Raw genomic sequence first — 12941 nt, 5'->3', positions numbered from 1 at the left:
CCTTCACTTTGCGGTCCAGCTCACCCCAAACCATCTCGATTGGGTTCAGGTCTGGTGACTGTGGAGGCCAGGTCATCTGGCGTAGCACCCCATCACTCTCCTTCTTGGTCAAATAGCCCTTACACAGCCTGGAGGTGTGTTTGGGGTCATTGTCCTGTTGAAAAATAAATGATGGTCCAACTAAAGGCAAACCAGATGGAATAGCATGCCGCTGCAAGACGCTGTGGTAGCCATGCTGGTTCAGTATGCCTTCAATTTTGAATAAATCCCCAACAGTGTCACCAGCAAAGCACCCCCACACCATCACATCTCCTCCTCCATGCTTCACGGTGGGAACCAGGCACGTAGAGTCCATCCGTTCACCTTTTCTGCGTCGCACAAAGACACGGTGGTTGGAACCAAAGATCTCAAATTTGGACTCATCAGACCAAAGCACAGATTTCCACTGGTCTAATGTCCGTTTCTTATGTTCTTTAGCCCAAACAAGTCTCTTTTGCTTGTTGCCTGTCCTTAGCAGTGGTTTCCTAGCAGCTATTTTACCATGAAGGCCTGCTGCACAAAGTCTCCTCTTAACACTTGTTGTAGAGATGTGTCTGCTGCTAGAACTCTGTGTGGCATTGACCTGGTCTCTAATCTGAGCTGCTGTTAACCTGCGATTTCTGAGGCTGGTGACTCGGATAAACTTATCCTCAGAAGCAGAGGTGACTCTTGGTCTTCATTTCCTGGGGCGGTCCTCATGTGAGCCAGTTTCTTTGAAGCGCTTGATGGTTTTTGCAACTGCACTTGGGGACACTTTCCCAATTTTTCGCACTGACTGACCTTCATTTCTTAAAGTAATGATGGCCATTGGTTTTTCTTTACTTAGCTGCTTTTTTCTTGCCATAATACAAATTCTAACAGTCTATTCAGTAGGACTATCAGCTGTGTATCCACCTGACTTCTGCACAACACAACTGATGGTCCCAACCCTATTTATAAGGCAAGAAATCCTACTTATTAAACCTGACAGGGCACACCTGCGAAGTGAAAACCATTTCCGGTGACTACCTCTTGAAGCCCATCAAGAGAATGCCAAGAGTGTGCAAAGCAGTCATCAAAGCAAAAGGTGGCTACTTTGAAGAACCTAGAATATAAGACATATTTTCAGTTGTTTCACACTTTTTTGTTAAGTATATAATTCCACATGTGTTAATTCATAGTTTTGATGCCTTCAGTGTGAATGTACAATTTTCACAGTCATGAAAATACAGAAAAATCTTTAAATGAGAAGGTGTGTCCAAACTTTTGGTCTGTACTGTATATTGGGAATTATATTTATGGCAAACATTGTGTGGTAAGAAATGACCTGCCAATGTGATTCTCCTCATCAGTATGATTACGGCGATACCAAACTAGTAGTTTTTTCATTATTTTAGTGGTGAAAACAAAAACAGATTTTTGAAAAAAAAATAATTGGGGGGGATTGTGTCTCCATTTCCCAAAACTAATAATGTTTTCATTTTTGGGACTATAGAGCTGTGTGAGGACTTATTTTTTGCGGGGTGAGACAAAGTTTTTATCAATATAATTTATTGACAGATATGACATTTTTATTACTTACAACATTTTTTTACAGTGTTGCTGCACACAAAAAAACACATTTTTTATCATTTTGAATTTTTTTCTGTTTATGATGTTTCCAAACGGGTTAATTATTTTTATGCTTTGACTGGACACTTATGGATGTAGCGATACCACAGATGTATATTTTTATTTTCTTTATTATTCACTGGGGGATAAAGGAGGTGATTCCAACTTTTATGCTTTTTTTTATTCATTTTTTCATATTTTAACCCATTTCCGACCTGGTCAGTAATATTATGCACCAGCTCGGAAAGGCCGGTTCAGCGGGGGCTCCGGCGCTGAGCCCGCACTGAACCGGGCACATGTCAGCTGATTTGTACAGCTGACATGTGCCCGCAACAGCCACGGGTCGAATCGCGATCCACCCGCGGCTGTTAACCAGTCAAATGCCGCTGTCAATCTCTGACAGCGGCATTTAACTCGCGCTTCCGGGAAGTGCGTCTTAAGCCCCGCCCATCGGTGACCCCGTCACGTGATCGCGGGTCACCAATGGGTGGGCATGACAACCCAGGGTCTGCAGCAGACCCCTGTGGTTGTCATGTCTCAATTGCTATGAGCGCCACCTAGTGGTCGGCGCTCATAGCAAGTGAGCATTTCTGCTGCATACAAGCGATCTGCTTATCGCCTGTATGTAGTAGAAGCTATCAGACAACTGCTGCTTCTAGTCTCCTATGGAGACTATTGAAGCATGCAGAAAGTGTAAAAAAATGGTTTTATCTTGTGAATTGAATGCACTTTAACATTATTTCTTATATCTCCACTCTATATAGCAAAGAAACATCCGTCTAGCAACAGCAACCACCAGCCAATTCCACCTGGCGACCACCACCACCAGCAGCAGCCAATTTCACCTGGCGACTACCAGCAATAGCAAATTCCATCTGGCGACCACCACCACCAGCAGCAGCCAATTCCACCTTGCAACAACCAGCAGCACCCAATTCCACCTGGCGACCACAACCACCATCGGCAGCAGCCAATTTCACCTAGCGACCACCAGCAGCAGCCAATTCCACCTGGCGACCACCACCACCACCTGAAGCAGCTAATTCCACCTGGCAACCACCACCACCACCACCAGCAGCCAATTCCACCTGGCGACCACCACCACCAGAAGCAGCCAATTCCATCTGGCACCGATTTAAGAAGGTTGTCAGACCGAAAAATAAAACTTTTAAGATAATCTGTGCTCTATTATAATTTATAACTCCCCTATAAATTTTGTGGTTTCTAACTTTCGTTCCTCCTGAATTTCACTACATTGCCTGCACCTGGTTTGTTTACATGCTGCTCTCCAGACTGGGAAACTCCCTGTGCTTTTTTCTAAACTCACAGCCAGAGCTCGCACTGCCCGGCCTAAGTGTCCAGCACTGCCCTCTGCCCATCAGACTCTGTATGACGCTCGTGAGTAGGGTCACATTGCGACCTCTGCGGTGATGTGACAAGTTATGATTTTTTTCAGTTGCTTGTTGTGGTACCTAGAGGATGTAATGTGACCCTATTCACTTTATTTCTGCTGCTATGTAATGTAGCAGGAGATTGCAATGATTTTGTGCTGCACAAGCTGTGCCATGGCCAAAATCACTGTGTAAGCCATCATCAATATATAATACAGTGTACTGTAGAGCTGAATAAAAAGATCCACAGGACTCCATGGTTATCAGGTCAGGGTCATGCAAAATAATTAGGCCGGTCAGGAAATAGTGCGCCCTTGTAAATGCCACATACATCCAGGATGCCGGGGTCCCAATACCAGCCGAAGACGTTTGTGGGACCTTGGTCCCACTACAATAGATCCTGTGATCGATTGGCTCGAGTCTGTAGATTATACATTTCATATACATGAGGACATCTGTGCAGTTATTGCTTTACATATAAAAAAGTAACCACATGATTAGAGATTGATACAGATACATATTTATTTATAGTGATATACGGCAAAAAATGTCAGCACTCCAGACTTGATAGTAAAAGAAACTGTGGCCTTTATTCCCCATGTACGGGCGACGTTTCGGCCCTTCTAACTGTGAGTTTATCTCAAACCATGAACATTCACAGTGCAGAAACAAGGTATATATAGGTAACACGCCATAATCAGTGATTAATATACATCAGGAAAGGATAGTGCACAAGTATACAGTGCAAGAATATCAATCTCCCCATGTGTCATTATAACAAGAATTCATTTCTATTCTGTGCCAGTTCACACGTATTCTGCATATAATACAAAAAAATACCTTAATTGCATCAATGATAATATGGTAACACTTATGTTGTAATTATATACTGCTCACACAACTGCTGATGTTAGTAGTATATAGAGATGGGCGACCCCGCGGATGTCGGCCATACAGAAGTTCGAATGGCGAGAGCCCAGTAGAGGCCTGTGGAACCTCTCGGATAGAGAACAACAGGTACGGCAGGAGACAGTCCCAGTCTCTATCGTCCTTTTCTATGGTCTTCCTCAGCATAATCTTCAGAGTTTTATTGAATCTTTCCACAAGGCCATCTGTCTGAGGATGATATACTGATGTCTTTAGTTGGGTGATTTGCAGGCCCTTACACACCTTACACATTTCCCTCATCACCTTACTCCTAAAGGGTGTTCCTTGGTCAGTCAGGACCTCCCTTGGTAATCCTATCCGGGAAAAAAAGTGGACTAATTCGCAAGCTATACTTTTTGCCGAGGAGTTTCTCTGGGGATCCTCTTCAGGATAGTGTGTGGCATAGTCCAGGATTACCAATATATAGTGCTGCTCACGAGCAGATTTAACCAGGGGACCGACCAAGACCATGGCAATTCTCTCAAACGGCACTTCAATGATGGGCAATGGCATGAGGGGACTTCGAAAGTGAGAGGTGGGGGCTGTTAACTGGTACGTAGGACATCACCTGCAATACTTTAAGATTTCCCGGTGACATCCGGGCCAATAGAACCGCTGCATGATCCATTTCTGAGTTTTTTTCCACTCCCAAATGGCCACCCAAGACATTAAATGTGTCATGTCCAACATCCTCCATCTATAGGCTCCTGGTACCAATAACTGTTCCACAAGTTTAACCCTCATTTTCGTAACCTGGTACAATAACTCCCCACTCAACATAAAATAGGGAAATCTCGTGTCAGCCACCGGCGCAATAACATTTATGACTGTTACATTGTTCAATGCTTTCCTTAGAGTTAAGTCCCTATGTTGAGTGGACACAAAATTTTCGCTGGTCACCCCTAACTCAGGAAGTCAGTCCCAGGGGACACTACCTCCTCATCCCCCACAAGGACACAGAAGGGAAACCTGTCAGATTCTGGGTGTGGTGATACTTCTTTAGGTCCAACCGGCTTTTTATTCGAGCAACTAAGCCTTGATCTTTTCCCCCACAGATCCCAAAACAAACAAAAGTCCCGCTCTATAGTAATGGGGTGCAATAAGTCCTGGACGAAGCCTGGATGCTACATCCATTTGCATGGAGGTCAGGGGACAACGGGCGGCTATATGACCTGGGCCGTGCCATCTCCAGCATATAATATAGCCAGCAGGGACCTTTGGCATGACCTTGGACGCCCCACCCTTTTTGGGCCTCCGCCCCTGTTGGGAACCCCAGTATGGAGTGGGCTGCCTTCCCAAGGAACCCTCAGCCCCCTGATACCTCTCGAACAATCCGATCAGTTCATCAGCGTTCCAGAGATCACCCTGGGCAACCCAAATCTGTATTGGCCTCAGAAGGGAGTGCACAAACCGGTCCATCATCACTCGCTCTACCATCTGCGCAGGGGAAGAGGATCCGGCTGCAACCATTTTTGGACCAGGTGCAGTAGGTCAAACAATTGGGAGTGAGGGGGTTTGTCACGATGATACGCCCAGCGGTGGACCTGCTGCGCCTTGACAGTCATCGTTACCCCCAAGCACGCCAAAATTTCAGTTTTTAGCTTGCCATATTCCTTGGCGTCTTGCAAAGCCAAGTCACAGTAAGTCTTCTGGGGCTCCCCCATCAAGTATGGCGCCAGCACCTCTGAGGTTGCTCTGGCGGAAGTTACCCCCTCTTGGAGACCCTTTCAAAAACAGGCAAAAAGGCCTCTGTATCATCCCCTGAGGTCATTTTCTGCAGGGCTCTGCTTACCGCCTCCCGGATGGAAAAATCATCCACTGACCTTGTCGGAGCTGTCGCCATGCCACGAATCGCCTCTGCGAGCAAATCAATTTGCTGCTGCTATTGACGGTGCTGGTCCTGTCGCTGCTGCTGCATAAGCAGTTTACTTGTCTCCAGTTGCGCCATTTGTTGCTGCTGCTCCCTGTGCTGCTGTAACAATTGCAGATGCTGCTGGTGCAGTGCCTGCTGTGCTTGCACGAGATGTTTAAGAATGTCCTCCATTTTGTCTGGTGTCACTTGCTGGCTTATGGCAAACTTCGCCCAGGACATGCAGTACGTCTTGTAGCAGTCACACGTACTGTATTTGCTGGTAACGCTGCCTGCACTTCTAACACCAATTGTGGGATTTCTATTCACTTGGGTGCGTCGGGAGGCAAAAAAAGAAGCGTTTCTGTTTAAATGTCCATGTCGGTTTATTGCTTCATAAATCATCCACAAGCAAAAGGAAAACAAACAGCCTTCAGTGCAGGCAAAATAAAGAAAACAGTCCTTTAGCCAAAGTCTCTGGTTAGCCAGTCCTGTGAGCACACAGGCTGGAGAGCATCTAGTACCCTGCCTCCGTCTTGATATCACACCGGAGGCCTTTTCCCTCCACACACAGTGTCCAATAACAATGTGTCAAATAACAGACTCCATTTTACCTTGTTAACCACACCCAGAGGTGAGGTATGTGGGTAACCAAATCCACCCATCTCTCCAGCTACCCGTAAAATCTGGGCCCGGACGCACCAACCAAACCTCTTAGCGCTATGTGCACTAGAGCAACACTTCAGGATTACATCACAGATGGCAACCATCTCGGTTATACATACCTCCCATCAACTAAGTGTCCGTTAGCTTCCTTACAAGCGTTAGAAAGGTGCCTGACCGCTGTACTGAAAGTGCAGCTCATGGGGAAAAAATTGACTTTATTCATCCCAGGAACCATTGGCTTTCGGTCAATGATGCACTGCACTGGGAGCTGTCAATCAAAGTGCCAGGGCGTAATTACAGGCTGTAAGCTATGTGGGGGCTCATACTGTATATTGGGGACTATGTGAGGACTCATGCTCTATATAGGGGGTTGTGTGAGGGCTTATATTGTATGTAAGGGGCTATGTGGGGGCATAGTGTCTAGGCCTGTGAGCTGTTATCCTCATTGCAGTACGGCTGATGGTCTCTTTTTCTTGTCCTGATTGAAGGAATTGCCTGATGAACCCCTGAATTACTAAAAGAGGAGGGAAATGTGTCAGAAGAAGATGCCATTAAGCTAAGTGCACAACTGTTCAGCCATATAGGGTATATATATACTGTATACAGTATATATATATATATATATATACACTGCTCAAAAAAAAAGTGGAAAACACACTACAGGCTGATCCAGCTTTGATGTAATGTCCTTAAAACAAGTCATAATGAGGCTCAGTATTGTGTGTGGCCTCCACGTGCCTGTATGACCTCCCTACAACGCCTGGGCATGCTACTGATGAGGTTGCGGATGGTCTCCTGTGGGATCTCCTCCCAGACCTACCTGGACTAAAGCATCCGCCAACTCCTGGACAGTCTGTGGTGCAACGTCACGTTGGTGGATGGAGCGAGACATGATGTCCCAGATGTGCTCAATCGGATTCAGGTCTGGCGAACGGGCGGGCCAGTCCATAGCTTCAATGCCTTCATCTTGCAGGAACGGCTGACACACTCCAGCCACATGAGGTCTGGCATTGTCCTGCATTAGGAGGAACCCAGGGCCAACCGCACCAGCATATGGTCTCACAAGGGGTCTGAGGATCTCATCTCGGTACCTCTGGCGAGCACATGGAGGGCTGTGCGGCCCTCCAAAGAAATGCCACCCCACACTATTACTGATCCACTGCCAAACCGGTCATGCTGAAGGAAGTTGCAGGCAGCAGATCGCTCTGCACGCGTCTCCCGACTCTGTCACGTCTGTCACATGTGCTCAGTGTGAACCTGCTTTCATCTGTGAAGAGCACAGGGCGCCAGTGGCGACTTTGCCAATCCTGGTGTTCTGTGGCAAATGCCAAGTGTCCTGCACGGTGTTGGGCTGTGAACACAACCCCCATCTGTGGACATCAGGCCCTCATACCACCCTCATAGAGTCGGTTTCTAACCGTTTGTGCAGACACATGCACATTTGTGGCCTGCTGGAGGTCATTTTGCAGGGCTCTGGCAGTGCTCCTCCTGTTCCTCCTTGCACAAAGGTGGAGGTAGCAGTCCTGCTGCTGGGTTGTTGCCCTCCTACGGCCCCCTCCACGTCTCCTGGTGTATTGGCCTGTCTCCTGGTAGCACCTCCAGCCTCTGGACACTACGCTGACAGACACAGCAAACCTTCTTGCCACAGCTCGCATTGATGTGCCATCCTGGATGAGCTGCACTACCTGAGCAACTTCTGTGGGTTGTAGAGTCCGTCTCATGCTACCATGAGTGTGAAAGCACAACCAACATTCAAAAGTGACCAAAACAACAGCCAGAAAGCATTGGTACTGAGATGTGGTCTGTGGTCCCCATCTGAAGAACCTGTCACACTGTCACAGAATACTGGAGGTAGGGGGCCTAAGCTGACCCTAAGCTGGGGCCCTGACTAATCCCTCATCCTGGAGGTACTGTTAAAGGTACAGAGGTCCAGGCCGCCAGCGTAACCCCTACCTCCTGAGGATCCCTGCACCACAGTAATCTAGTCCTGAGAAGGACCCCGATCACAACAATTGGGAACCAGCAATAATATGCCCACACACAGTATTTAGACGAACGAGACAGTACAAGGGAAAAACCAAAACCACCTTGCATACAACTTCAACACAACTACAACAGAGGGAACACCAACGGGAGAGGAGATAAATGATAAAGCGAGGAAAGGGAAATAAAACTTCCAAATACACTTATCTCAGCAACTCCAAACACCACGATCCGCTCTGTAAGTCTGAATGAAAAGCTTTCACCGACACCTCACAAACAGACCTGCAGGAATATAAAGGAGTCTCACTAACGAAGCATTGATTGCAGCTGGGCGAGGCTGGACCTCAGCTAGCCCAGAGAGAGAGAGAATTAACTCCTTCACTGCCGAGAAAACACAAAGCACCAACAAGTCAGCTGCGAGAAGTCAGGCTGTGTACTCGTGACGATCTTCGTGGCAACACACCCGTGACAGTACCCCCCCTTCTACGAGGGGCCTCCGGACCCTCAGGGCCAGGTTTATCCGGGTGAGTCGTGTGGAAGGCCCGAACTAATCGGTCTGCGTTAATATCCGACGCAGGAACCCACATCCTCTCCTCAGGACCATACCCCTTCCAATGAACCAAGTACTGAAGGGACCGGCGATTAAAGCGTGAATCAATGACCCTCGATACCTGGAACTCCAAGTTACCATTGACAACCACAGGAGGGGGAGGTAAAGGTGACGGTACCACCGGCGCCACATACCTCTTAAGCAATGATCTGTGAAACACGTTGTGAATTTTAAACGTAGGGGGGAGGTCAAGACGGAATGCCACCGGATTAATAACAGAACTGATTCTGTACGGCCCGATGAACCTGGGACCCAGTTTCCAGGAGGGAACCTTAAGTTTAATATTCCTGGTAGACAACCATACCTGATCGTTCACACTTAGGTCCGGACCAGACACTCTCCTCCTATCAGCCATACGTTTGTATCGGTTCCCCATAGTATTCAGATTCTTCAGCACCCCTCTCCATACTGAAGCGAGAGATGAGGAAAATCGTTCCTCCTCCGGAACCCCCGAAGAGCCCCCCCTACTGAAAGTACAAAACTGGGGGTGAAAACCATATGCCCCAAAAAACGGGGACTTACCAGTGGACTCGCTTCGCCTATTATTGAGAGCAAACTCTGCCAGAGGTAGGAAAGAAGCCCAGTCCTCCTGGTTCTCTGACACAAAACACCGAAGATATGTCTCCAAGCTCTGGTTCATACGTTCCGTCTGACCATTGGTCTGAGGATGAAAAGCCGACGAGAATGACAACTGCATCCCCCGCCGTGCACAAAACGCCTTCCAGAACTTAGACACAAACTGAGACCCCCGATCAGACACCACCTCGGAGGGTACCCCGTGAAGCCTCACAATCTCCCCAATGAACACCTGCGCAAGAGTTTTAGCATTAGGGAGAGCCGGAAGAGCGATAAAATGTGCCATCTTGCTGAACCTGTCCACTACAACGAGTATGACCGTTTTACCCGAAGACGGAGGGAGGTCCGTAATAAAGTCCATAGACAGATGAGTCCAAGGACGCTCCGGGATCTTCAAAGGTAAGAGGGCCCCAGACGGACGGGTATGTGAGGTCTTAGAGCGCGCACAAACCCCACAGGACGCGACAAAAGTTACCACCTCTTTATGTAAGTTAGGCCACCAAAACCGACGCGAGAGGAGATCCACAGTTGCTTTACTCCCCGGGTGTCCTGCAAAAACTGAGTTATGGTGTGCCTCGATCACCTTTTGTCGCAACTGATCTGGAACGAACAGTCTCCCCGAAGGTCCAACAGGGGCGTCCCCCTGAGCCTCCAATATCTCCTCCTCCAGCTCAGAGCATACTGCCGAAACCACCACCCCCTCCTGAAGAATAGGAATCGGGTCGTCTGTATTCCCGGCCCCAGGGAAACTACGAGATAAGGCATCCGCCTTTACATTTTTAGACCCAGGACGATATGTAACGACGAAATTAAACCTGGTAAAAAACAATGACCACCTAGCTTGTCTGGGATTCAGACGTTTAGCGGACTCCAGATATAGCAGGTTCTTGTGATCGGTGATGACGGTGACCGGATGAACTGCCCCCTCCAAAAAATGGCGCCACTCCTCAAAAGCTAACTTAATGGCCAGGAGTTCCCTATTGCCGACATCGTAATTCCTCTCAGCGGACGACAATTTTTTAGAGAAAAAGGCGCACGGATGCCACTTACCAGGGGACGAACCCTGTGACAATACTGCTCCCACCCCTACCTCGGAAGCGTCTACCTCTACAAAGAATGGCTGAGACGCATCAGGTTGAATGAGTATGGGTGCCGAGGCAAAACATTTTTTCAAGGAGGAGAATGCTTGACAAGCCTTGTCAGACCACCTAGAAAAATCCGTCCCCTTTTTAGTCATGTCTGTGAGAGGCTTAACCATGGACGAGAAATTACGAATGAACTTCCGGTAATAGTTAGCAAACCCCAGGAAACGTTGTAGTGCCTTAAGATTCTCCGGCCGATCCCACTCAAGAACTGCCCGCACTTTCCCAGGGTCCATACGAAAACCGGACGCAGAAACCAGGAAGCCTAAAAACTGGAGTTCCTGTACGGCGAACACACACTTTTCCCACTTGGCATACAGTTTATTATCCCGCAAGATCTGTAACACCTGTCTAACGTGCTCCTGATGAGACACCAGATCCGGCGAGTAAATTAAGATATCATCCAGATATATGACAACAAACTGTCCCACCAGGTGGCGAAAAATATCATTAACAAAGTGTTGAAACACCGCCGGGGCATTAGTCAGACCGAATGGCATGACAAGGTTCTCATAATGCCCCTCCGGAGTGTTAAAAGCCGTCTTCCACTCATCCCCCTCCTTCATCCTAATCAGATTGTACGCCCCCCTGAGATCCAACTTAGAGAACCATTTGGCGCCCACGATCTGATTAAAGAGATCGGGAATAAGTGGGAGCGGATACGGATCTCGGACCGTAATCCGATTAAGTTCACGGAAATCCAGGCAAGGGCGTAGGCCTCCATCTTTCTTCTTAACAAAGAAGAACCCCGCGGCCACCGGTGAAGATGAAGGTCTAATATGCCCCTTAGCCAGACTTTCAGAAATATAATCCTTCATGGCCTGCCTCTCAGGACCAGAAAGGTTATACAACCTAGCTTTAGGTAACTTGGCCTCAGGGAGCAGTTTTACAGAACAGTCATACTCGCGATGAGGAGGTAGTTCCTGACACCCATTCTCCGAGAATACATCCTCAAAGTCTGCCAGAAATGGAGGTAAGACCCAAGGAGTAACCGCACCGATGACCGTGTTCATGCAGTTTTTATTACAGAATTTACTCCATTGGCTTATCTCTCTGGTTTGCCAATTAATAACAGGGTTATGCTTAGCTAACCAAGGAAGGCCCAACACTATAGGAGTGGGAAGACCCTCCAACACGTAGCAAGACAACAGTTCTTTATGTATTGCCCCCACTTGAAGTTTTACGCCATGCACAGCTTGCAAAAAACTTCCCTGACCGAGAGGCCTGGCATCGATCGAGAATATGGGGATGGGTTTAGCCAACTCACTCAATCGCATACCTTGAACCCGGGCAAACCGAGCATCAACCAGATTAGCCCCGGCCCCACTATCCAGAAGAACAGATATCCTCTCAGTTCTCGTACCCACCACCACCTCCGCCGGTACGAGAAACTGAGACGAACCTAGGGACGAAATACCTACTCCCAGATTGCCGTCCACCACACAACCTGGGATCAACAGTTTTTTCGACGACTCTTTACTCTGTAAGGGGCGGGATGGACACCCCCCAATAAAATGTCCCTTTTTCCCACAGAGGAAACACCTTCCTGTCTTATGGCGCACCACCGGTCCCCTTCCCCGAAATGATGTCCCTCCTAATTGCATAGGCTCCTCCGGACTGACCAGGGGAACCACCATATGAGGGGACCTTGTAAGAGGTGGAGACATTACAGGGGGTAGAGTTATCCCGCACCTCTCCCGAAGCCGTCTGTCAACGCGAATAGCAAGGGCCATAGCGGCTTCCAGTGACGCGGGAGAGTCATACTGTGCCAACACATCCTGTAATTTGTCGGATAAACCATGACAAAACTGGCTCCTAAGAGCCGGGTCATTCCACTGGGTGTCCGTGGCCCACCTACGGAACTCTGAACAGAATTCCTCCGCCGGACGATCTCCCTGCTGAATCCTACGTAACTTAGACTCAGCAAGGGAGATCCGATCTGGGTCATCATATACGAGTCCCAAAGCAGCGAAAAACCTATCCACTGACTGGAGAACCGGGGAGCTTGGGGGAAGAGAGAACGCCCAAGATTGTGGGTCCCCTTGTAGGAGCGAGATGACAATTCCCACCCTTTGTTCTTCACTGCCCGATGACCGAGGCCGCAGCCGAAAGTACAATTTGCATGCCTCCCGGAAAACAAAAAACTTGTCCCGCCCCCCAGTGAACCT

This window comes from Phyllobates terribilis, unplaced genomic scaffold (assembly GCF_046119375.1).
Source record: "Phyllobates terribilis strain yellow unplaced genomic scaffold, ASM4611937v1 Scaffold_5__5_contigs__length_657084704, whole genome shotgun sequence".
Taxonomy (NCBI): Eukaryota; Metazoa; Chordata; class Amphibia; order Anura; family Dendrobatidae; genus Phyllobates; species Phyllobates terribilis.
The sequence above is the reverse complement of the archived record's forward strand: the minus strand, read 5'-3'. Positions refer to the sequence as shown.